The sequence below is a fragment of the Pinus tabuliformis genome, chromosome 8, assembly GCF_031772625.1.
Source record: "Pinus tabuliformis cultivar Carrire ecotype Pingquan chromosome 8, CPIR1, whole genome shotgun sequence".
Classification (NCBI taxonomy): Eukaryota; Viridiplantae; Streptophyta; class Pinopsida; order Pinales; family Pinaceae; genus Pinus; species Pinus tabuliformis.
The window spans coordinates 1,156,699,342-1,156,726,493 of NC_142294.1; positions in this window are offsets into that span (position 1 = coordinate 1,156,699,342).

A 27,152-nucleotide genomic window follows, 5' to 3' on the forward strand; every position below is an offset into this window, starting at 1 on the left:
GTTTTTTCCTAGATTTTTGGCCTTTGCATCATAAACCTTAAGTCAACCAAATATATTTAACGGATGCTGCCATAGCTCATTTTCACATTGGATATTGGAGCTTTGGCATTCTCGAGGAGATTTAGGAACCTTCGGCACAATCTTCACAATTTTTCTGGGTAAGCCTTTCTTTTCTTGTCTTTTGCTGCTTTTTCTGTCGCTTTTGTTTACTTGGCTTATGAGTGTGCTGTTTTACCCGTTTTATTGAATGATCACAGGCATTTTGATTTGTTTTAGCTTGTAGAAGTGTTGTTTTAAGTTTTGCATTTCCTTTCACAAATGTCGCATGCATTACCTTCTTTTTGTATTGGCGGTCGTTGTTGCGGTGACTCTCTCCACAAGCTTCACTATTCTTCTGTTTGAATGATTCCTGCACTTATTTTGATTGCATGCATAAGAATTCACTTAGATCTGCACAAACCATCACTTCCACTTTCAGATCTGATTGTTTTCATGTTTCCCTTAGGCAGATCTGGGCTTCCTCGGCTCGGATCTAGCTCTTCCCGGCATGCAGTGCAAATTTCTAGATCTCAAGGCTTTGCCTTGGCCCTAGGAATTGCGCATAGGCTTCCAAGGATTGGCTCCAACTTCGCACTGTGCATTTCCAGGAGCCAGTATCAAAGCCTTGGCCACTGGGATTACGCAATGTGCAGTCCCAACCATCACAAGCCAGACTAAACTGTGCATTGCGCAGTTCCAGTTAACATCAACTCCCCACTGGCAGCTGGTACTGCGCAATGCGTATATCCAACTGACAATCCATCACCTCTAAAGCCCATAATTGAATAATCCTTCCCAAAAACTGCCCAATTTGTTGATTGGTCTATTCTTGAAGTGATTTTGGTTTCAAGATAACATTTGCATGCCATGATTGTCCTCTTTGTCTCTAGGTACAACAGTTGTTGTGCAGCTCGTCAGTAGTACAGGTAACATGGCTTCCAAGAGAGCCCAGTTAAAGGATACAATTGAAAGTAGCATCAGGGATGTAGTTGAACAAGTGTAAATGAACTTTCCAGTTTATGCAGGCACACAATTGTTCATAGAGAAGGACATGAAGATAACATGGCAGGAATCAAGGATATCTTTGTAGGAATCTTCAAGGAAGATCTAGAAGATTGGCAGGTCTATGTCAACATCCACAAGTCGGGCTTATATAAGGTTTCATGGAGGTACCCACCTTCCCATGTGCAGACATCATTCATTGGATTGTATCACATACATATCCTGAGATAATGACATTGAGCAGTGCCAGTGGAACATAACTTTCTACCTTTAGGACGAAAAACTATCATCAGATGTATCACTTACCACAGCCGGTAAACCGCATGGATGCACTTTTCTATGCCCCCAACAACAATGTGAACAGAGACATGATAAAGCGTTGGGTGAAAGAGTCGTCGAAGTTCAAATCGACACCTAATCATGTTTACAAGACTAAGTCACTCATTAAGGCCTACCAACTCTTGATCATCTTTGCATGCCAACTGTATGGTCAAGAAAGCATGAAGACCTTTCTGCAGAGTTGGGTGGTTTTTTGGACTAGTTGGAAAATGATGGAAGACCATCAACTGGTCAGATCTGTTGGCTCTTCAACTGAAAGTGAATTTGACTAATGCCCGAAATCCGCCCAAGAATGAGCAAGCGAGATTCTGTATGTCTGCATACCTACTTGATGCAACCTATGCCCAACATTAGTTTCCTAGCAGGGGTTGGACATGAACACCATAAGAAACTGCTGTGAATATTTATTGCAATTTTCTATTTGAGTGCAACTACCGAGGAGTCATGGCGAGGCTATCTGACCATTTCATCACCGCTATATACAAGTTGATCTTTGAGCAGGATCCACCTTGCATGTCCCAAGAAGGGATGGAGGCAATACTCAACATTGCAGATTGGTATGTCTCACCCAGTGGCACCTTCATCAAGATGTTTATTGGAGAGAAGCCTCCACATGTGCTACCAAGGTTTTCCATGAATAAGTTGGTCATGCAAGAGGTTGCATATCACATCTCCATATGGTTATCAATAAGGATGTATAGGAGGTAGAAGGCACCATGGTTTGCTCTTCCTTTATGGATTGGATTGTATGAGATTGGGAGCTTGAAAGATGCAGATGCCGAAGCCAAGGAGATTGTGAGGTATGAGTTCAACACCAAAGATTACAATCCATAATATCCCCATGATATTAGCAAGAACCATTGTGCAATAGTGTATTATCCATGGATCCACAGGGCATGTCATTGGGTAGAGGAGGACCCTTGGAGGTATTGTCACAACCACTCCAAGCTCAATGAACCAGTCAACATAGCCACAAAATGGAAAGATGCTTTGCAAAAAAAACACCTCAGGAAGAAACAACAACAAAAACAATGAGCAGCAAACTAGTGCAGGACAAGGGTAAGTGGAAGATTGTCGAGAACCTAGAGGCTGAGCAAAGCTACAAGTTCGAGGAAGATCCTATCACTAAGAAAGCAACTTTGGCACCGGAGGCAAAGAGGAAACAACACATAAAGAGAGTAGAGCACAAGAAGAGACAGAAGCAAAGGTTGGAGGAAGCTGAAAGGAAGTTGAAAGAAACAGAGAAGAAGTTGAAAGAAGAGCAGGAGCTAAGAAGGAGAGAGATAGAAGAGAAGAAGAAACAGGAACATGAAGAAGGGTAAGGTGCGATGCCAAAGAAAACTATGCCCATACAGGTTGAGGAGTCAGAACAACTGACATACGAAGAAGAAGGTGAGCATATGGAGGTTTGGGAGCTTGCTCAACAAATTGAGAAAATGGTAAAAGAAAAGGACATGGAGTTGGAGTAGCAACCACAAGACCAAGATTCTGACCTCATGCCGAGAAAATCTAAGGTTTCCCCTCAGTCTCCACCACCTCCAGTCTTAGAACCAGGCCCAAGCAAGCAAAGAGAGACTATTCTCCTTGATGATGATCCAGTGATGGATGTGTACAATATGTCATTTGATGAGTTGCAACAGAGGATTGTATAGGCACAAGGAAAGCGTTCCCCGGATGATCACACGTCACTTGCACATACAAAGGAAACGGTGATTGCTTCAGATGTTATAAAGCACCCAGCTACCATGGTCGATGCCTCTAAGGATTATGTAGAAGCCACGAGCTCAAATGTCAAGTTCTTGTTAGCATAGAATGATTTGATGGCTAAGGAATTGCAAGCGGCCAGATAGAGGGCAGAATAATCTACAGGATCCTTTATGGCAGAGATGCAAAAAATGATACTTGCTGAAGTATCGAGTCTTGAGACCACCATGCGAAAAATTTATGATGGATTTGTCACCGTGCACAAGGAAATTGTCCATATACATGGTTTTCAGTAGTGGTGCATCAAGATTGCCCAAACTCTCAAGGACATATACGCTGTTATTGCACATGTATAGGAATGGACAATGAGATATAAGGGAACCGCACTTTACTTGTAGAAGGTAATGAAGCCACAGACAAATCTAGGCAAAGAACAAATTCAGATGTTGATCCAGAACTATGAGCAACTCCCTCCACTCATCAGTAGCATTGAGGCTTCCTATGCATAGTTGTTCAAGAGTTTGGATGTCATGGTGAGGACACACAATATCCCTTCAATCAGTTCCCTCACTAAATCCATTGAGAAGAACCAAGTCCGCCTGGAGGTCGAAAGGTACATGGAGCAGTTGATGTAAGAGGCCACCAATGATGACTTGCAACTAAGCGTAGAAAACATGTAGAGGTACATTGATGGTCCAACCACACTCAGGACAATGTTGCGCATGCTTCAGAATGATTTGGAAAAAGGTTCCAGTACCATATACCCAAAAGCCATGGAGGCAAGAGTTCGTTTCCAGAAAGACATCACCAAAAAATATGGGGACACCATAGCGTAGTACCAAGCTTGGTATCAATTCATCACCAAATATCATCAGGAGGATGTTACTGAGTTGGTCTTTCCCCAAGCTTCTAAGTCTTAGTGTTTGTCTTGTCAGGATGAATCTAGCCTATTTTGTCCCACATGGGTATAGGAGTAAATATATTATAAGTGAAAGTCCAAGTGTCACTAGTGGAATGTGAATAGCCACTATGTAATGTAAAGAGTTATTTGTAAAGGATTTGAAGAGTCATAAGGGTAGTCAAAGATTCAAAGGGGAATTTTAAGGGTCACCCAACCCTTTGTTATAAATAGAACCTCATAACTCATAGTAGAGGCTTTTGGGAGTCCAACCTTTGGCTAGGCTTAGGCTTAGAGAAGGCTTGGGAGTATTGTGATGAGCATTGACTTCTCCACATCGTAGAGTGAGTATACTTCTTTGGAGGATCATGTGGTGTTGACTGTAATGTTCCACTATTGGGGCTAGTGGCTATCAATGATGTATGTATGGATGGAACTTTCACTTAATAATATATAACTGAACCAACACATTTTCATGCATATGTTGTTATTGTAGTTCGACTATTCTGGTTACTTTAGCAATGTATGTTGTTTAACTTCCACATTTTCTTATGAAATATTTTGTATTGAATTGTATAAATCTAGTTGAAGATATGTTGTTGGATTAACCCGTCACTTTGGTTTGTAGACTATTCTACTTCCATCTTGTGATGTCATTCCACTCATTTGTTCCTTTAAGGCTGTGTACTATTACAGGCTTCTAAGGGGCACACTTCCTTTTTCCCTCTGTGTGTTAGAACCCCCATGCATCTCACTTGATTCGCTGCAAGGTCACACACTTGCTTCCGACATAAATGATCATACTTACCTTTGCATGCTATCACGGTCAATGCATTACATTACCACCCACTGTTGGGACTCCTAATGCAAACAGTCTAAGGTCTAGTTGTGACTTCTTACCGGGGATATCCCCTTAAATGTTGGTAGGTCTAACCCCGTCAACACAATCCGTCAAATCTAATGCCACATGCGGGAGGGAACATACCTTGCTTAATTCTCATTAACGTCTTACTGACAATACGTATTGGATTAACAATTATACTATGGGGGTGAATTGATATAATACAATTTTACACTATTTAATAAATTCAATCATAGAATAACACACCAATCACATAATAGCTTTGAATGCATGATATATGTGGAAAACCATCGAGGATAAAACAATAAAAATTATTTAATTATTTGATTAAAATAGGCACCAATCTATTGTTACAATCCTTGTAAGAACTAACCTATAGGAGACACCAATCCCATCATATTTGCAAGTACCTACTTGAAGGAGACACCAATCCCCTTAGTTTGAAAGCACCAACTTGTAGGGGGCAGCAATCCCCTCATATTTGCAAGCATTAATTTGTAAGAAAAACCAATCCACTCATATTTTCCAGCACTAACTTGTAGGATATACCAATCCCCTTTGGATCTACTGATCCAATGTCATTTAACTCCTAGATATCCATTTCGTCAAATTTCTAGATTGGATCCAAAGGCACTTTCTTCAATTCTTATACAAACAACAATGTTTAATTCATATCTCCTTCCTTTCTTTTCTTTCTCAACAACAATCTTCTCTTTCTAGATCAATGCCAGTTTTAGATTATGCTACACAACACAACTAACGTATATTACAAACTTACCTTCTCTACACATGCTTTGTTCACTAAAGATCTCTTATAGATCTCACATGTGCTCCTAAATCACACCTACACACACTCTTTGTCCTCTATGTTCCAACTATTTTTGGCTTATACATTTGACAATTTTCCTCATCTTACACACATTCGACATAGATATTACCTCATGCATGTCCTCTCATCACTCTTTTGGATTGGTGCAAATTCCATGTTCACATTAGTTCACCAACTCACGTCCTTTAAATACCCATTAATATTTATAATAAGGTGTGAGCTCTTATTTTCCTTTAGATATTCCTCTGTGCCTTTTCCTACTTGTTTTCTTTATCCCTTAATGCTATGGGACTTTGCATCGAGATTGAGTGCCCGATGGAATATTAACTATTGGAATCATGACCTTGTTGGATCACTATCTTTCATATGTTTGGCTGTAACTGAAGACTATTTCCCCATCACATCGGACTTGCTCACACTAGGTTTCTCTACTTGTCTGTCATCCTACTATTGCGATGCTCATCATTTAAGGAGTTATTTACATCATCCATGCCCGATGTATTCTTAACAATAACTTCCCGATCACACTAGACTGCTCACACTAAAAAGCTCTTATTACACATTTGTTTTGACACCTGAGTACTTTGGTAGGATAGTAAGGGCCCCATTGGGCGTGGTCCTTTGGAGTTGCTATTTTTGGTTCAAAGCCTCGTTTGTCAACTATTTTGGCCAAACAAAAATACATATGAAAACTTTTCCAAAACACTACCCTGAATCAAATCCCAAGACGTTAGAGACTACCAGGCCATTACACCATGGAATAGCCAAGGCTTTCCATGTGGTCCCGTTTCCATGTCATCTCTGCCCCTTTATACCTACCACATCACATCGAATACTAGGCTTGAATTTCATACATAAAACTACACTTTAGTGCCTAGTAGACAAAACTTCAACTAACAATGAACTTAGCCATCTGCAACTGATGGCTAATTTCCCATAACCGTGGGAATTTGTACCTCAAATCAATCTACTCCCATTATACTTCAACACTATGGTGCCTTGATAACCCACAACCCAATAGGGGATCCACAATGTCCACATCATCTTCCATGTCATCTGTGACATCATCTGCTTCAATTAGTCTCAACCTACCACATGTCTAGGTGCTAAAATGTACCTGCCACATGTCATCTGACAATCGTCTGGTTGGATAGACAAATATGCCATTTGTTGCTCCTACAATGTTTGTGGTTCTTTCCACCTTGCACTCCACATCATCAATGCCACCTGACCTTCCATGCTACCTCGAGATATCAGATATCAGGGAGTCAGAGGGTAATTGTGATTTTAAACAATATTGATACTGCTGAGGTCCAATAGGGTCTTAATCCTTAAGAGGTGTTGGCTGTTTATGACTAGGAGCGATGACTAGGGAATAATTATCTCAACCTTCTCAATCTTCTTAGCTTGATCAACCTTCTGAAACTTCTTGTCCTTCTCGATTTGATCTGTTTGTGGCCTTCTCAACTTTCTGGACTTGATTTGATTGATGCTTCTCTTACTTGAATTGGTTTATCTAGCTCAGCCATATGACCTTGACATCAATGACAACACTATCAATAATAACCCCCCTCTTTATTTGATGGAAACCCTTGGCATCCTTGTGCACTTTGAGTTCTTCCCACCAATCCCTGTGCACTTTAAGCTTTGAACCAAATAGGCTCTACACCAACTTCTTTCACAACCAATTTCTATACTCTGCAATGGCTGAATACCACACTAGTAGCTGATCTCTCCTATGATTATAAAAAAATTATTTTCTCCCTCTTCTCTAACCCAATCTCCAACTAAGTGGCTAAACATTACATCACTTCTCTGAACTAATTTTGCAACCAATGTCTAAATGATTTGCACCAAGTTTACATCTGTAACAATGTCTAAACTTTTCTCTAATGGTAAGTCTCTCCTCATGTACCTCACTTGCATATCCAATGGCCAAGAAACTTAACTCCCCCCATTTGATATCAATGGAAAAGGATTGTGTTTGCAAAATTGAATATCAATTACATGTTGATACCAATTTCATAGCTCAGAATACCAAATATGCATGTTTGATACCAACTGATCATGCAAGGTCGTTTATTAGAACTTCCCCCTAAAATAATGCTTATCCTTACTGTGAACTCTCCTCTTGATCATGAATACGAAACAACTACTACTATTGATTTATTGGTGCTAATGAATGGTCTAATACTAATAATTAAGGACTGACACAAATTAGTGATGTGGATGTTGAGACCAATTCTTTTTTCCAATTGGACCAATTTTAACTATATTGTTGGCTTGAGGGGGTGTTAATTAGCTAAACAAATCCCTACACTACTGGACCTTTCGGCATCAGCCCGCGGAGCGCGGATCGAAGTCTCTACTGAAGCAGTATGGGGGGATGTTGGAACCAAGTTTCCGCACCCTGAGATGGTTATGATGTCTTTTGATTCCTTATATCCTTGCCTTTGTGCAGGTTGCTTCGCTCTAGAGCTTGCAAGACTAGCCCTCTATTCCGTCCTTCTGTACCACCGCAAAAGGGTACGATCGACCTTCGCGCAGCCCTAATTGGCTGCTTAGGTACTTTCACACTGCTATGGCAGCATGCCGTGTAGATTCCCCAATTAGTCTAAGTGATTCGCTTATCTCATCAAATATTTAAAGTTAACACCGCGTAAGCATATATTCATAATTTCGTTCAATTATTCAATGTAATTGCATTCATTCATGCATCATATAAGCATAATAAAGGAAATTCATACATAAAATATCCAAACACATCAACAAAACAAAGACACAGAAATTGCAGAATATCTCCTTTTATTAATATCTTCCAAGTGTTAGAAATTCTATCCGCCTTGTGCACATAGCTGCAGGGGTCTGTGCACTCAGCTGCAGAGCCTCTACCTATGCTACGACCCAAGAATTAGACTTCCTCTTCAAAGCTATCACTCTATTACATGATCTACCATTTTCTATGTGTCTCTAACTACTTAGAGCTTAGCTCTTTTTATACAATCCCATGGTTTGCAGACCATGGGTAGGTCTCTTACAACCAACTTTACTTTACAAAACTAAGGGCAGACTACCCTTTTTGACACATAATACCTTCGTGCTCCGCGACCAAAAAATGCGGAGTATTTACAATAATATTACAAAAATTGACCTAAACATGGGATTTTAGCCCCAAAACTACCCTTGGGTGTTATAGACAATTTTGTGCCTTGCAGCATCAGGCATGGATTGTCAATAATCCAAGGGATCCAAAGTCCCTAAACATGATGTTCCTACCCCTAGAGGAACAAGGTCAGCAAACCAACAGCTCTCAGATCAGTTCTCCACCTAAAAACACTCAAAAACAAGCAATCCTGAAATCAAAGCAGGTGCTCCACTAGGCTTCTGCGCTGAAACTCAACTCCTCCATGGTGTACCTGCATTGCAAAGCAAGTGGAACAAAGGCCACCTGCGCTGAGCGAGATGGGACAAGTGGCACACTGAGTCATTGCTTTGGAATCTTCCAAAAATGACACTTGGATCAGGGATTTCGCCTTGTGATGAGTCAGAGGCTCTGTTTCTCCAAGTGGAAGCAAGGTTCTCCAAGTGGACTCAAGAACTGAAGATCAACTGAAGAGAGAGAGGACACAAGGCAGCTACACATCAGTTGCAAGCTGACTCATCCTTTCTCAATTCATCTATATATTGAGCTCTCTCCTATGAGCTCAGGAGGCTGGAATTTTGTGCAAAGTAATGATATGCTGTTGGTTTCACTATAGAACTATTGGGTGATTGCTTGAAGGAGGTGAAGAGGAGAAATTCTTTCTGCTGGGAGGTGTTGCTAGATTGGGGCCTTCAATGGTTGTAACACTCTCAGAACTTTACTTCTTCCATTAATAAAAGCTATTGAGGTTCTTCTATATGCACTTGTTTCAATGATATATTGTGATAATTGTATATTTGATTTATGCTAATCCTTGAATCAGTTATGATTGCATGCTTCTTGTAGTTTCCTTCTTTGTTATTTTGCAGGATCTCATTGTAGCTGGGCCAGCAAAAGAGCAAGGAGCTGGGAGCAAGCAGCCAAAGAGAAGAGTTTGGATTCGACATTAAGCGCAAGGCAACGGTTAGTGCATTTCCTCATTCTCTCTTGCTTTCGTAAAGAAGTAAACCTTAAGTAGTTTTCTTTACAGTTGTTGCTGAGGTACTATCACCCTTAGAGTGGGATAGGGTCATCTGAATCAGATACTTTTCCCTACAACAAACTGGCGACTCCACTGGGGATCGTATCTGTTTGATTGTTTGTAGTATTTTGCTATTCATTTCCTGAACAAAAGAGTACCAAATCGAAAAGCTTTTGGCTATATCAAAAGCGAAGTAGAGGGCAGCTACTCTAGCTCATTTCTGAGCATGTTCATGATTTGAAGAGCTGATCTACAAGGATCCTTGTAAGCTCTTAGTGATATCTTTTCACCTTCCTTGTCATCCCTTAGTGTGTGCTTGACTGATTGCTTCTGATTTGAGCAAAAACTGTGCATTTTTGAGAAAATTGTGACCCGGAAACTGAGAAAACGCAACTTTCGTTTTCCAAAGCAGGTAGTACACAGGCTACCTACTTTGCAACGCAGGTCCCGAAGGGGCTACCTGCGCTGAGAGCCAGACTGGCTGAGCAGCACCTGCGTTGGCCCAATTTTGCCTTGTGCAGTTGGGGTTTCCTCCCTTTTTTCTTGCCTGTTTTCACTATAGTTTTTGCAGCAAGTTGTCTTTCTTGTACCTATTCTGGAACCAACCTTACTTGCCATCATTCCGCCTCTGTTATATAACGAAATTGTACTTGTTCTTTTGTATTTCTTACATCATTTACAATTTCCCATAACGAAAGTTAACCAGTCTTGCTTTGGCCTCTTAGATCTGAACCTGTGTTAGGCATTTTTGCTGGTCTAAAGAGTTAGCTTGTTTGCTGTCCATAGCTGATTAGTCTTTTTACTTTCGTCATTATGGTTTGATTTCATGTATTTCCAGTGATTAAACGAGTAAATCTTAAGGTGTCTTTTGATTTTGGACAAGCTTGTTTACTTTCGCTTGAAATCGAAATCAAAGTTATATAACAACTTTCTTTTTGTAATACATCAACATTAAGAAAGGGAAAAGAAAATACATGCATTGTGCATTTTGCATTTGACTGTTTGCATGCTGATTTAGGAAAATTTGCATTAGTGTGTGCTCTATGATCTGTGTGAAAAGATTTGCCTTTCTTCTCCCTCAGTAGTTAAGATTTTCAAAGTTGAAAGATTGAAAAGTTTGCTTCTCATCTTAGACTGCATTCAGGAATTTGTTACATACATCTCGTGGTGATCCTTAAAGGCAAATTGCTAAACAAGATCAACATTAAAATAAATTCAATTTACATAACAACGCTTTGTAACATAACGCAAACACATAGAGGTCTAGGTAGAGACGTGTTCCGGCGTCGTTAAACATAGTGACTGTCGATCTCTACGAAGGTGGGTGATTCCTCCTGAGAGTCGGTGGCACTAATACGGACTTGTGCTCCCACGTACCGTCGCGTATATATTGGGAGACCCCTATAGGAACAAAGCCTTTATCCATAGGAAGCCGTGTCGGCCGCCCTACTGATCGCGATGCAGTGAACACAGCATTCACGAAGATTGACCACCTGTACCGTAAAACGTATTCTGTGGTTTCGCGAAAAGTTTGGCACACCCTCTGCCTAGAACTCCAGAGAAGTTTCTTTTGGCCTTTTTCAAACTCTATAACTGAAAAAGTCCATCCGAGCATTTGTCACTTCGGGCTCGTTAAAACATCGAAGGAGACTAGAGTCATCTTTAGCTTTTTCTCGACTCTTAAAACATGAAAAAGCAAAGTTGTGTCTAAAAGCGTCGTTAATAAAATTTATTTTAATCGGAACATAATCACCTGTTATTCCCACGTTGATCTTTCGGTTGAAAAGTATGGAGCCCACCAACCAAGGAAGTCACCTTGGCGGAAGTCCCAATCCCTTCTCCTCTTGGGGAGATGTTGGTGCGCCTCATATGGCCACATTGTCACTTCCAGGATTGACAATTGGCCTACCTGTATGGCTCTTTTCAACTAATGTAGTTCAAATCACCACTAATCCTGAGCAGTCGAATCAACAGTCAGACCAGTCTAGAGCTACCCACCAGCCTTCCACTTCTTACAATTCTTCCTCTGATCCTTCATCTTCGCGAGGTAGAGCCGGCAAAAGTTAGCCTCCCATGGAGAAGAAGGAAAAGAAGAAGAGAGAAAAGAAGCAGAAGGGGCCTATGGCGAAGGCGACTGGGGGCAAGCAAAAGACATCTGACAAAAATCCACACACTGCACCGACCGGGCCTAAATCGCCATGTGTCATTTGCAAAGGGGCCCACTTCCATCGTGATTGTCCTTGTATTCCCCGGATACTAAGGGACTGGTCCCCCAGGTTGCACAATCCGGTAGCATCAACCTCTGGTAGTCATGTTGATTGCAGTCCGTCAACTAGCGAGAGTGAAGGACGAAAAGGGAGACCAAGATCACCCTGTATGTTGTGTGAAGGCGATCACGCCATCCACCGATGTCCATTCTTAGATGAGGCGAAGAGAGTTTTGGAAGATCGTCCGGTATCACCGTTACGACTTCCTCCTGGATACCAAAAACTCGTGCCTAATCCCTCGATGGTTGAAAATCCAGCTGGCCCGATCAAGTGGTCAGCTGAAGTGTCGGTCATTGAGAATGAACCTACTGAATCCAGACCAGACGAAAGTCTAAAGGTCGAAACGGCAGTTGACCCGCTTCTTCCTTCAGAGGTTTCATCCTCAAATGACACCGTCATTGAAGACCCATCTTCAAATGACACCATCACTGAAGAGGATAAGGATGACACCGTCCATATTCTTTTCATCAACACAGACTCTGATGAGCATCAGGGCAATGCGCCCATTCCTTTATCGCAAGAAGGAACATCGTCAGGGTCGTATCCGGCCGTATATTCGGTCCCACCACCAAGCAACCTAGTTGTATCCTTTGATTGGAATCAACTAGGCGGACCCCGGTTACCAGCCAGTATCCCATTCAGAATCATCGTCCAAATCTACAGAATGGTGATGGCTGGAACTATCATTGATGAAGGGGCATCTGTGAGTATCCTTTCCTCTATTGCTTGGAAAGCACTGTGTTGTGGGGAAAAGTATCCGATGCGGATGACCCTATCCCTACTCTAAAGGTGACAGTCTTTAGCAACAACTGAAAGTAAAGTTTTGATGATTTCCTTTATGAAAGTACAGAGAGAATGGAGAAAGATTAACCAACCTGGTGTCTTTCGCTTAGTCGATCCTTGTCCTCTCTCTTTGTCCCTTGTTCCCAGCTCCTTGCTTTCTTTACCGGTCCAGCTACACACAGATCCTGCACAAAACAAGAGAGCAAACTACAAGATACATGTACTCATAACTGAAGCATGGATTAGGATGAATCAAATATACATGTAAATACAATACATCAATGCAATACAAGTATATAGGAGAACATGCAAAACTTTATTGATAGAAGTAACAGGGTTCTGAGAAGGTTACAACCAATGATGGCTCCAATCCAGCAGCACCTCCCCAGCAGCAAGAACTCTCCTCTTCACCTCTAGTAAAAGAATCACCCAATAGCTCTAACTGTAAACCAATAGCACCTCCTTGCTTTACACAAAATTCCAGCCTCCTTAGACCTCATAGAAGAGCTCTATATATAGGAGAGAAGAAGAGAGGATGAGTCAGCTTGAGGCTGGCATAGAGCTGACTAGTGTCCTCTCCCTCTTCAGTTAATCTTCAGTTCTTAAGTCCACTTGGAGATCCTTGCTTACACATGGTGATCAAGTACCTCTTACTCATCACAGGGCGAATCTCATGAACCAAGTGTCAGTTTGGAAGCTTCCTGGGCAGTTGACACCTTGCAGAATGACTGTGCCACTTGGCCAATCTCGCCCAGCGCAGGTAGCCTTCATTAGATTTGACTTCCAGCGCAGGTACAAGGAGGAGCAGTTGCATTCCAGCGCAGATGCTCAGTGGAGCAGCTGACATGATCCAAAATTAGCCTGTTTTGAAGTGTTTTCAGGTGGAGAACTGATTGGAAGTGCTGTTGTTCGATGACCTTGTTCTTTTAGGGGTAAGAACAACATGTTTAGGGACTGAGGATCCCTGTAATTATTGACATTTCATGCTCCATGTCGCGAGGCACAAAAATGTCTATAACACACTGGGTTCCCCGGCGCTTTTACCTGAGATGAGAAATCTATCGGGTTTTGATAAAGGAACCAGTCGCCCGTTAGGGATTCTCCCCAATGTTCCAGTTACATTGAAGGGGAAGACAGTTCATATGAACGTCATGGTCGTCCAGGGACCCTTGGTTTATAACTTACTCCTTGGACGAGACTATATATATTGCATGGAGGCGATAGTATCCTCACTCTTTAGAGTTATGTGTTTTCCGCACGAAGGAAGAATGGTCAAGCTCGTAGACCAACTTTCATTTCCAGGATCACGCATCGCAAATAGTCAAATACCATCCCTTAACGGTTTATTCACTCAAGGAATGCCTCCACCCCCGGTTCTACTTCCCGATGAATGCGAGTGATTCGGAAAGATGTAACTGGGACCCAGGGGGCATGCACCCTGGCCTGCCTTGGGCAGAGGAAACCTTGGGTATAAAGTTAATTTCCGCAGAAGAATGGGACTAGTCCGTACCCCGTCTGAAGGAAGGAAGAGAGGGTTGTTCTAGGATAAAGCTCTTTTGTCAAAGTTATGTGAGTGAGATAATCAGCTTCTCGCTCCCTTTGTCTAAAAAGTAGGCTCTCTTGAGGGAGGAGATCCATTTGTGGCGGCAAGTAGCCACCATCTTTGAAGGCAAGCCTCACCCATTAAAACATATGTTTTGAAGGATAAGTAGGGGCAGCCTCCAAAGAAAGAGATGAAATTGCTGCAACAAGTAGTCACCATCCTTAGCAACCTAACGATAGACATCGCCGAAAAGAGAGTTTAGTTTGCGGCAGCGAATAAAACCATTTTTCGGATAATAAGTAAGAGGCAAACCTCCCTCCGTAACGCCAATGTTTTATCTGTTGCGATCTTGCAAAAATCAAAAAGTGAACTGATGGGAAGACAAGTACCGTCGGCACCGAAAAATAACGAGAAGACAAGTATCGTTAAAAATATAGCAAGACGACAAGTAGAAAAACAGAGGTGGGACAGAGGAGGGGTAGCCTTGAAATTATACTTTATACCTGGGGGCATGCGAACCTTTTGGAGTGCAAGCACGGGACGACTATTTATTTTTTTAAATTTTTAGGTCCTCCCTTTAAACCTGTAGGTCTAACCCGTTAAACTTGTAGGATTAGCCGTTTCCAGCTTGCATAAAGAAAGGATGTGGGGAAAAAGTTAAAACTTGCCAAATTGGAGTAACTAGTGAGGTATAGCTCCTTAAAAATAACTACCTCACCTGAGGCGTTCCTTGTATTATGACTGGTATAATCGAGCAAGGTTTGGTCGCATTCAAGCTCGTTAAAAAATGAACTGCCCCTTAAGGTTTAGGGGGCATATGCCTCGTCTGCATTATTATGCTGGGGGCATCCATCTCCGAGCAGTTTTAGCACATAGTTCATGCTCGTTAAAAAATAAACATAAGTTGTGAGCAATCTTCCCCTAGAGTTCAAGCTCACTCAGAAAAAATGAATCGGTAAATAACCTTGGTAAATGTAACTTTTGACAGCCATATTAAAGCCCTTGGTCGTGTTCTTGCAGTCTCACCTCCATCCGTTCATTTGGCCAATCGTTCATCTCCATATGTTTGTTTACCCATTTTGAGGAACAGCTGCGAAGAGTGATTTCACTTAGCCATCCTTGTGACACTGCTGTGATTGGAATATTCCAACCTGTACCTGGAATCTGCTGCTATCCCTGTTTATCACTCGTTCCTCAAAAGACGAGTCTTCTTTGAGCTCTTTTCACTGACTCGTAAAATATGAAAAGTTTGCCAAGTTTTGGCCTTCCAGCTCGTTAAACGACCGGAAGAGCTATCCCTCCTCTAGATTTTAATCTTTTTGGACCTGAGGGATTATTGCACAAAAAGATCGAGCGCTTGTTTTGTTCGGCTCGTTAAAGCAATCGAAAATTCATCCCTTCTGTATTGTTTTATACTTTTTCGGACTTAAGGGATAAGATGACGAAAAAGGAATCTTGGAGTTGACTTTATGTACCTTTTCAGACTCTCTAAAAATGAAAAGGACCGAGTTATCCTTGTCGTTAGACTCGTTAAATTCATTAAATAGTGACAAACTTGTCTTTAGACGAGAACGAGTTTCCCTATCGCTAGGCTCGTTAAAACATAGTGATGGGCTTGCCCGAAGGGCAGGTTATAGAACAAGCATATGTTATCCTCCTCAAGCTTGATAAAAATAAAGAGGTACTGGTCAGCAATGACTGGGGAAAAATTGGGAGAACCTCACAGCTTTAATGGTAGCAAGTCGCTCTTGAACATGACACTTTGTCCTCCGTATCACATCGGGTTGGGTTGTTTCATTCACCGGTCTCATCACCATGGTCCTCGCCACACCATCCACATTTGGGGTAATGCTACCAATCCATCACATCAGTGTCGTTATATGTTCAAGAGATGTTGTTCTGCAAAGAGTCAACCGTGTCCCATCCACTGCCATACATTGTCCTTCATCCATTTCATGACCGCCACCCTGAATCATACATCACAGTTTGTTTTCACCTCATCACAATCACTAGCTCCATTCCGTGTCACTGATGTGGGATTCATTAAGGCCCTCCTTTGACGGATCGCTCCTTGTCGACATCAGCTCATTATCCAAGGAGTTGATCTAGGAACACCCCCCTTCAGTACTTTGAAGCTTGCATGCCTCAATGGCAAGTTTCTCACTTCCGGCGACAGGTATACATCAATGACCTTCGACCAGAAGATTTTGCATGGTGGTCGACGCCAAGTCCTTTATTCCCACCATGTGAATTGTACTGCCGTACCTTGAGGGTCATCATCCTTATCGGTGATTCCTCTCGCGCTTGTTAACGGTTTACATCATTGACCGGTAATCAAGCGATGTCTTTCCATGTTCGACTTCAAGAAATTCTCACATGGATTGACTTGTACATCGAGTGAAGATCGGAAGAGATTGAAGACCCCGGATCTAGTTTCATCCATCCAGGCTGCGATATATATTCAGGATATAAAGACATTTGATATGTACATCATTGCAGCAGATGATCATCCTTCTCAAAGGATGATAATTTCAGCAGAGAATTATCAGTCTATCATCAGCCGATCGTCTGTTCTATGTACCAAAATGTATTTATAAAGCTGAGCATGGGAATGCCCGCCTCAGCTAGGAGCTAAACCTTAGCCCTTCACTTTCATGGTTTCCTTTTTCAGTTTCATGCATGTTTTTCAGGGTTTCTGAGCCCCAGGGGTTTCATCAGGGCGCCCTGGCATCAGCGCAGGTTCCCCTTTCGAAAATTGCGCTGTATTTCAGGCAGCCTTAAGGCAGACTGCCTTACAGCGCAAGGGGAAGCCTCTCTGCCTGCGCTGGGCCTAGAAAAGCTGACCTTGCATGCGTTTTTTGATGATTTTTTCGCCAGATTTTCATCAAAATCAGGAACTTACTCCTTCTCTTGTTTGCTTGCAGGGAACTTTGAACAAAATGTCCCTTACATGGCGAGAACGAGAACATGAAGCAGAGGACATGGTTGCACTCCATGACCCAGTCACGGTGAACGCGCTTCGGAACTGTGGCCTGCTGAAGTTCTTCCGTATCTCTAGCATGAGAGCACAGATTTCCTTACTGCAGTATATGCTTGATGCTTGGGATCCTGTTAACCAAGTATTCCAGATTAGGGGGAAGTCCTTCCCCTTGACCATAGAGGACATGTACTTCTTGACTGGGTTGTCAAGGTGGGGTGCTCCCATTTCTTTGTCAGGTACGGCTCGAGGGACTACTTCCACCAGAGACTATATCCGTCAGTATTGCCGGGAAGGTTCACAGCCAAGCAAAGACGGCAAGATCAATATCCGTGACATTACTGACAGGTCTCTCAGGTCCATTCTGTTTACCATTGGTAGGATGGCCGGTAGCGCAGCTTTACATGTTGCCAACAGATCTCATATGCAGCACGCCTTGGAGTGTCTCCAACCGAAAGTGTTTAACTGGTGCGATGCAGTACTTGTTCAGATGAAAAGTCAATTGACCAAGGTAAAGGACGGGGGGCTGAAGAAGTTTGGATTTGGTTCTATTCTGACTGCCTTTGTCTTGGAGAAAATCCCATTGATGCAACCTCAGTACATCTTGCTTGATGTGCCTTCTCCGACCGAGCCACGCATGCAGAGGTGGGTTGACCATATGTCCCGGCATGCTGGTCAACCTCATATTACATTCACTGAGTCCTTCTTTAGGTGGTTCGAGCGTCAGGAGATGGCGTTTTCTGAGTATCCATATGTGGGTATGGACTACCGAGGTGATCCGGACTTGGTGCTTTCGGATGGCGAGCAATGGGGCGCTATTGGTAAAAACTCTGACCATATCACTGTTTATTGTTTTTATTCATGATGTTACTGTTCAAACTGATCAAACTCTTGGGTGCATGCAGATGTTGGTCCTGTTCGTCCAGTAGCTCGTCCACGATCGCCAGTTGCTGCCCCAGCAGCAGAGCCTGCTAGGAGAGTTGTTATTCGCGACCTTGGTGATACTGAGATACTTGCAGCTGTGCAGGAGCAGGTTGAGAGCCTTACTCGTGGTCTTCCGGATGTACAGATTGACGAGTTACCTTTACAGTTGCAGCGGCATACTATTGGCGTGCCTAGACGATGGACTCGTCTTTTGCGCATGATCGCACAGACCGTGACGTACTTTCATGAGCACCACTAGGCTAGGGTGCCCCCTAGCATCTTTTTGAGTTCTAGGTCATATGACCAATTTTGTTTTGATTACAGCACATTATGTACAAACTATAAACAGCTTTATATATTTTGATTTTCGGAGTTTATTTCAGTTTATTTGTGATCCACTTACATAGCACCGATGCATCTCTTTTTATATATGTTGTAAATGTCTATCTAATACATAGTTTGCTAATGAATCTATTAATGTGTTCAAGTTTCTGGAAATATGTTGGTATTGAATTGAATCAAACTCTCTTTCCAAAATCTTAACTCTTAGAAACATACGATAAATAGCTGGATTGCGGACTGAATATATACCAGTGAGTTGTAGTATCACAAGTTGTGAGTCTAGCCTGACAATTAGTCGGCGTATACCATGAGCGATGGTATCAGAGAGGAGTTCAATCAACGCACTATACTCAGCGATATTGTTCGTTGATCGTCCAATACACACCCCTCTGAAACTCACTAACTCGCCGCTTGGATCAAAAATGGCCCAGGCTGCGGAGGACAAATTCCGCGTACTACGACTCGCTCCGTCGGCATATCCCACATATGTATCAGAATAATTCGACATCTGCAACAAACGAGAAAGGTGGATTACTTAACCGAAACAAACATTTTAGCGAAAACAAAATACAACAAAAGCACTCAGGTTACTATTTAGGCATAGTAACGCTTGAGGTACAACCCGTTACGGGGTTGCGCCAGTGGTATTCCGTCATAATCCATTAACTCGTAGGCTCCTTTTGCTAACACCCTTTTAACAATATAGGGACCCATCCATAAGGACTGAAATTTTCCTGCTCCTAATTTATCGGATTCTTGGTCGTAAAGCAAAACCAAGTCACCCTCAGAGAAGTTGCGAGGTTTGACATTTTTGTCGAACTGTGCTTTGACTCGTTTCTTATGGGCCTCGTTCGCCAAAGCGGCGCCACGACGGTTTTCATCCAACTGGATCAATTCCAGGAAACGAGCCTCTTCTTCTGAAGTTCCGGGGAGGAGGTCAATTGCGAGTTTAAGAGACGAAATTTCGCACTGGATCGGTAAGACTGCCTCCAGGCCATACACCAATTGGAATGGTGTGAACCCAGTGGCGTTCTTTACCGAGGTTCGGTAAGCCCATAATGCTGAGTACAGGATTAGATGCCATCTTCTTTTGTGAACCCCGATCATCCTTTGCAACATTCGCTTCAGGACCTTGTTGATTGCCTCAACTTGTCCGTTGGCTTGTGGATAATACGGGGTAGAGCTGTCGTGCGATAGCCCTAGTTTGGCAGCTAATTCAACCATCATGTGATTGCGAAAATGCGATCCATGATCTGTCACTATAGCTTGCGGAACGCCGAACCTGGCGACTACATGATTGAAAAAGAAAAGGGCAGCTGTTTCACCAGTGTTATCCAATGTAGGCATCGCCTCGGCCCATTTGGTAAAATAGTCAACAGCGACTATAATATACCCATGCCCCCTGGTCGAGGTGGGGTTACATTGCATGAAATCGATGCCCCACTTGGCGAAGGGCCCAACAGCAACTATTGGCTGTAAGGGTGCGGGTGGTCTTCTGGTTTTGCTATCAAAGATCTGACATGCATGGCAACTTCTGACAGCTATTATGCAATCTTTAAACATAGTTGGCCAGAAATATCCTGCTCGTAAGATTCTTTGTGCTGTTGCATATCCAGATTGATGTCCCCCGCATGCGCCTGAATGACAATCATTCAGGGCTTTTTCGGCCTCCTCATGGGTAAGGCACCTCCTCAGAACCGTATCGACACCACGACGGTAAAGTGTATCACCGACGATCATGTAGTCTTTAGATTGGTATCGTATACGTTTCCGTTCCGAGTGTGAGGTATTAGGCCTAAATTTTTGGGTTTGGAGATAAACAATGATGTCTCCATACCACTCATCGCTTACCGATATTAGAAACAAATTTTCATCCACGATTGACTCTTCTGATGTTTCATCGTTGGACGACGATGGGAGATCGCATAATAATTCCGCGAAAACTAGAGCTTTCTTCGATTTGGATTTTACAAAATCTAAATCAAACTCTTGAAGGATGGCTATCCATTTTGAATATTTGCCCCCAAGCAACTGTCGCGACAGTATATATGTCATGGGATTGCAATCTGACAGAATGGTAGTTTTCCTAAAGAGGACATAATGTCGAAACCTTTGAATCGCTTGAACAGCAGCAAGCGCTAGTTTTTCAACATAGGAATATTTACTTTCTGTGTCATTTAAGTTTTTACTTAAATAATAAATAGGATGTTCAATTCCATCGACTTCTTGCACTAAGACCATCGCAATGGTCGTATCCGCTGCAGCTAGATACAGGTTAAAATCTCTTTGATAGTCCGGGGCGTACATTAATGATGCTCTTACTAGAGAATCTTTTAGAGCGTCAAAGGAAGCTTGCGCAACCTGGTCCCAGACAAAAGGTACATCCTTTTTCAAAAGACGAGTATAACCTTTGGCAAGTTCTGCGTAATTTGGAATGAACCTCCTCAGAAAGTTTGCTTTCCCTTGGAGTTTCTGAATCTGAAGCAAATTTGAAGGTGGAGGCAAATTAATGATTGCCTGAACCTTACAAGGGTCGAGACGAATCCCATCCTTAGAGACCACAAAGCCAAGTAAACGACCAGAACCGACGCAAAACACACACTTGTGCGGATTGAGTCTTATCTTGTAATGTCGGCAACGTAGAAATATTGCTCTCAAATGCTGCGGATGATCAGTCCGCTTCCGCGAATGAGCCGGAAGATCGTCGAGGTAAGGTTGAACAATGTTCTTGATGTCATGGAAGGCATAATTCATTGCCCTCTGAAACGTCGCCCCTGCGTTCTTTAAACCAAAGGGTAATTTTCGATAAGCGAATGTGCCCCACGGACAGATGAATGCAGTCTTAGACTGGTCCTGTGGGCGGATATTTATTTGATTATACCCGGAAAATCCATCCATAAAGGAAAAGATTTCACATCCGGCGCATTCATCAATTATCTGGTCGATGAAGGGTGTAGGGTAGTTGTCCTTTGGACAAGCTTTGTTTACATCCCTATAGTCGATGCACACTCTTATCGTCCCTTGTTTTTTCATAACAGGGACAATATTCGATACCCAATCGGTTAGAGGAACCGGGTAGATGAATCCAGCATGGAGAAGTTTTTCAACTTCTGCTTTAATGGCAGCGGCTTTCTTCGGATGTACCTGCCGAAGCCGTTGTCTTACTGGTTTGACATCAGGATACATTTTAATCTCATGTTCAACTATGCTCGAGTCAATGCCTGGCATTTCATCATATGACCATGCAAAGACATCTCTAAATTCGCGAAAGAGAGCACTATATATTTCCAGTTCTGAAGGGGAACAACTTTTGCCGACATGAATGTTCTCAACAACATCAGATTTTGTCGAGATGTTTATGGCTATGGTTTCTTCAATATTGGATAGGTTTCTCTCTGAATCCACCGTATTTACAGTATTTGTTAGGAATTCAAACACTGAAGGGTGGTATAGGTCGTGATGAGTTTCTTCTTCACACTCTGGAAGAAGGGAACGATGGTGGTGATCATTCCATGGTGCCCCCTCAATCATCATTGATTGTAAGATTCCTTCGTCAGTCCCATGAACTTTTGACCATGGATCTAATGGGGTACCATATTCTTCGGACCTATCTACCCAAACGCTTGACGAGCGTTCATTTGGGCTCGCCTCCCATGCCTGAAACATTGATTGCTACAATATTTCAATAGGGCTAGGTGGCAATACCACTTGATGATCCATGACGACTTTGTCTTCTGCGACCTTCGATGAAGATACCATGTTGCATGTTGCTACAAACGGGATATTCCCTTCATGGAAAGGAGGTGGCAACGTGAAAGTTCCCATCATTGTGGGATCTTTTAGCAAGCCTACTCCTATATCTTTTATTGAATGGTCGCTCCCATGGATCAGGGGAATGCTTCCAGTAACTTGTGAACCATTAGGGAGGAAATTCTGTTGGTTGACGATCGTAATCCCTCCTTCAAACGGGAATGCGATATTCCTAAAATATGTCGACACTACAGCTGCCATGGCATATATCCATGGTCTTCCCAGTAGGATGTTATAGTCAAGATTGCCGTCAATGACTTCAACATCAATCTCTACTGTTTTTCCTCCTAGTTCAACCTTAAAGTTATTTAGGATACCGTACGGAGTGTACGACCTACCGTCAAATGCTTTCAATGTCGTCGAAGATCGCGACAAGGTTGGAGATCCAAGAGTTTTCCAGCAACTCATCGACATGATACATGTTGATGCGCCCTCATCAATAATCGTTCTATGAACAGTTTTGTTGAGTGCTTTCACTTGAATAAGGAAAGCTAATTGCGTTGGTAACTGAGGATCATATCCTTTGTGATCAAAGGATACAAGATTGGAATCTTTAGGATCCACTCCACCAATTGCTGATAACAATGCCTGTCTTTGGGATGGGCAATTTTGTAGTACCTCAAGAGTCGACATAGCAGATGGCGATTGGGCCAAATCCTCCACTATATTATAGTGTTGCGCCGCTCTGGCGCGAGGGTTGAATGTCGACTTGTGGACTACTCCCTTAGGCGGCTTTATTGTTAATTCATGCGTGAGGGGGGGTACAACTTCTGCCGAAGTTGTTGTCGAACTACTGGGTTGATCTTTCCCTTTGTCGTTCGACACCGGCAGATTCCCATAATCTTTATTCCTAGTCGAGATCAAAGCATCATTTTGCTTAGAAACCGACAACATAAGCACTTGAGACGGAGAAGCATTTCCACTATCAACCATATTTTGACCTGGGGTGGGAAATGGATCAGTCAACACAGCTGAAGTTTGGGAACTTTTAAAGAACCTCTTTAACTCAGCTTTGAACGGACAGTTCTTTGTTGAATGATTTTCATCGCATATTTGACATGGAGGAAATTGTTTCCCTTGCCCAGGAGGGTTTGAAGAAGTTTTTTGAGGGGATGACCCACCTTGTTTCTTCTTCTTCCCTTTGTTTTGTTTCTTCTTGCTTCCTGGTTGATTGGAGTTTTTGTCTTTATCCGTAGATACAGCATTTACCTCCGAAGCAAGAATCTCTTGATTTGCTTTTTGATTCGAAGTCTTACGGGCTTTCTTATTTGAATCCCTTGTCGACTTAGCGTTTGCAGTTCCAATCACGCCATCACCGGCATGAGAGTCACTATTCGATCCGGGAGGAGGAGGGATTGAAAATTCTGGTATGGGGGCATCAGGTATCTTATCATAGAGCGTGCCCGACTGAGTATACACTAAGTCCAAATATTGAGCACGAGCAATCACTTGCTCTTCTGTTACGACACCTCCCTTGGCCACATCTTCTGTTATTGCCGGCAGAAGCGACTTTATAAACCACTCAGCTAATAGCTGATCTGGAACATAGGTTTTTACCATTCTGCGACGACGGCGCCACTCATGTATATGATCAGATATATGTGTGGCTGTTGTCTGCTTGAAATTGGTCAAGATCTCTGTCCCAGTTTCGTACCTTATAGGTAACTGAAAGTGTGTTAAGAAAGTCGTGGCTAGGGAACTAAAATTGTCGAAAGAGGCTCTAGGTAATTCAATATACCATTTAGCCGCCGGACCAGTCAATGTCCTCTGGAAAAGACGAAGCCTTATCGAATCATCATTCAAGGTATTCGACGAACACCACAGATGGAATGCCATCACATGATTCGACGGGTCTTCGCCCGGATTTCCATTGAATTTAGGAATGTCCGAAGGAAGTTTGTGAGGAATCGCTGGCCACCAATGGGCATAGGCGATTGGATCGTTCGTCAATCGATGTAAATCTAGTAATTCTAAGGTCGCCACGAATGGCAACTGCTGATTCAGGTTTGGCGAGGCGTACCCAGGATATGATGGAATCGCCTGAGCAGTAGGTCTTTGCACACCAGTATAATGCAACTGATGTTGATATGACTGATATGGTTGGTGGGCTTGGCCACTGTAAAGTGGTTGGTTTAACCCATTCTGAATATAGGGTTGCCCACTATTTGCAAAGATCTGTTGCTCAGACCCCTGGTACACCTGTTGAAACTGAGGTTGTTGGTATTGCACCATCCATGGTTGTGAAGCCATGTTTTGTTGTGTGACACTAACCGACGGACCAAGATGCGGGGTTATGGTTCCCGTTTGTATCTGTGTCGTCCCGGCAGTTGGCGATTGTGGTTGTGTTGCAGGGTCAATAGGCTGTTGCATTACAACTTGGGGTTGACATACAACAGGCATCGATTAAACTTGCGACACGGTTACAATTGCTGGCGTCGTCGGGATACTAGACATAGGTACACATTGTTGCATGGAATATACAACTCTTGGTTGTTGGGGTAACATAGGTACCCAACCACTCGTCGTTACTTCAGTCAAACCTGAATGTGGTTGAAAACTGCCGTATGGGTATCCCCCCGAAAGGGGAAGCGAAAGGGCATATTGCCCCCCATACGGTAACAATCCGGAGCTCAAGGGTATAGATGGCCTTTGAGGACTGGATGGCCCAAAATGATTCCCAAAGGGATCAATTTGTCTAGTTTCAACATAAGAATTACGGGTATTATACCGGAAGAACAAACTGGAACAGACCAAGTTGTCATAATAGTCCCTGGGTGGACTCCTTCTAGCTGATGAGAGCTAGTCGGGACGACTGGTATGCCGGCAAACATCGTTGGATTGGCAGCAGGAACTTCTGCTGTCGCTGTGTCGTTTGGCACAGTTCTAGATGTCGACGGTTGTTCAGACATTTTAAGTCTATCCAATAAACTTCCTAACGATTCTTCAGGAACTTCTGGTGGCGATAGACAAACTTCTGATGCAGAAGGAAAAAGAGGGGTACCTACTCCAAAATGAATTGGAGTATTTGCTTGCTGGTCCTCTACGATTTCCTCTATTGCAATCAGACCAGGAGGAAGAGGAAGACCGTCAGGTCCGTAAAAGATTTCTGGTGCCGAAGAAGGGGTTGCTTCGACAGCGACAGTCGTTTGAACAACAAGACTCTGTGGACCGGTTTCAGATGGAACTGGTTCAGTTATGCAAGTACTTGTCTTCAGACTAGGATCAGTACCACTGTCCTTCTGTTGCTGTTGAACTTCTTCAATAGAGGCAGGGATTCCAGAAATATTGGGAGTGACCAGAATCTCAGATGTTGTTGGAACTTCCGTTCTAACTTTAAAAGGAGATTTTGACCTGGTCAAGCGAGTTCGCTTCGTCCGTACTACTCTCGGTTCCGGAGACAAAGGCGGTTGACTCGCAAGCCTCCCTGAATGACGGGGTTTTAATTGACTTTCCTCCACGGTTGCGGATTACTTGATCAACTAAAATACAAAAAGGGGAATTATGTTTCCGTATTGAATGAATTTTATTAGACGCTTTTAGACACAACTTTGCTTTTTCATGTTTTAAGAGTCGAGAAAAAGCTAAAGATGACTCTAGTCGCCTTCGATGTATTAACGAGCCCGAAGTGACAAATGCTCGGTTGGACTTTTTCAGTTATAGAGTTTGAAAAAGGCCAAAAGAAACTGCTCTGGAGATCTAGGCAGAGGGTGTGCCAAACCTTTCGCGAAACCACAGAATACGTTTTACGGTACGGGTGGTCGATCTTCGTGAATGCTGTGTTCACTGCATCGCGATCAGTAGGGCGGTCGACACGGCTTCCTAAGGATAAAGGATAAAAGCCTATAGGGGTCTCCCAATATACGCGACGGTACGCGGGAGCTCAAGTCCGTATTAGTGCTATCGTCCCTCAGGAGGAATCACCCACCTTCGTAGAGATCGACAGTCACTACGTTTAACGACGCCGGAACACGTCTCTACCTAGACCTCTACTGTGAGCGTTATGTTACAATGCGTTTTTAGATTCATTCAATATATTTTAAGTTGATCTTGTTTATCAGTTTGTCTTTCAGGATCACCACGAGATGTATTGGTACAAATTCCTAAATGCAGCTAAAATGATAAGCAAGCTTTCACAATCTTTTTAGCTTTGAAAATCCTAACTACTGAGGGGAGAGAAAAACAATATCTTTCCACACAGAGCACAAAGCACAAACTAATGCACTTTCTCCTAGATCAGACACACAAACTTATCAAAAATGCAAATGCAAGATGCATGTATTTCTTTTCTTTTCCTTTAATGTTGATGTAGACAAAAGGAAAACTGTTGTATGACTTTCGAATTCAATTTGAAGCGTAAACAAACAAGCTTTGTCTAAATGAAAAGACGCTTTACAAGTACTTGTTTCAACACTCAAAATATATGAATTCAAACCATAAAGTGAAAAACAAACAAACTCAAACAGCCACGAACAGTAATAAAACTAGCTCATAAGATCACAAAGACACTTTTACAGTTCAGGATCTAAGAGGTCACAGCTATACTGGTTCGCTTTTCACAATGGAAACTGTAACTGAAACAAGAAATACTGAAAGAACATTCACAGTTTCATCACACAACTGAGGCGGAATAATGTCAAGGAGAAGCGGTCTACAGCAAGTACAATGACCAG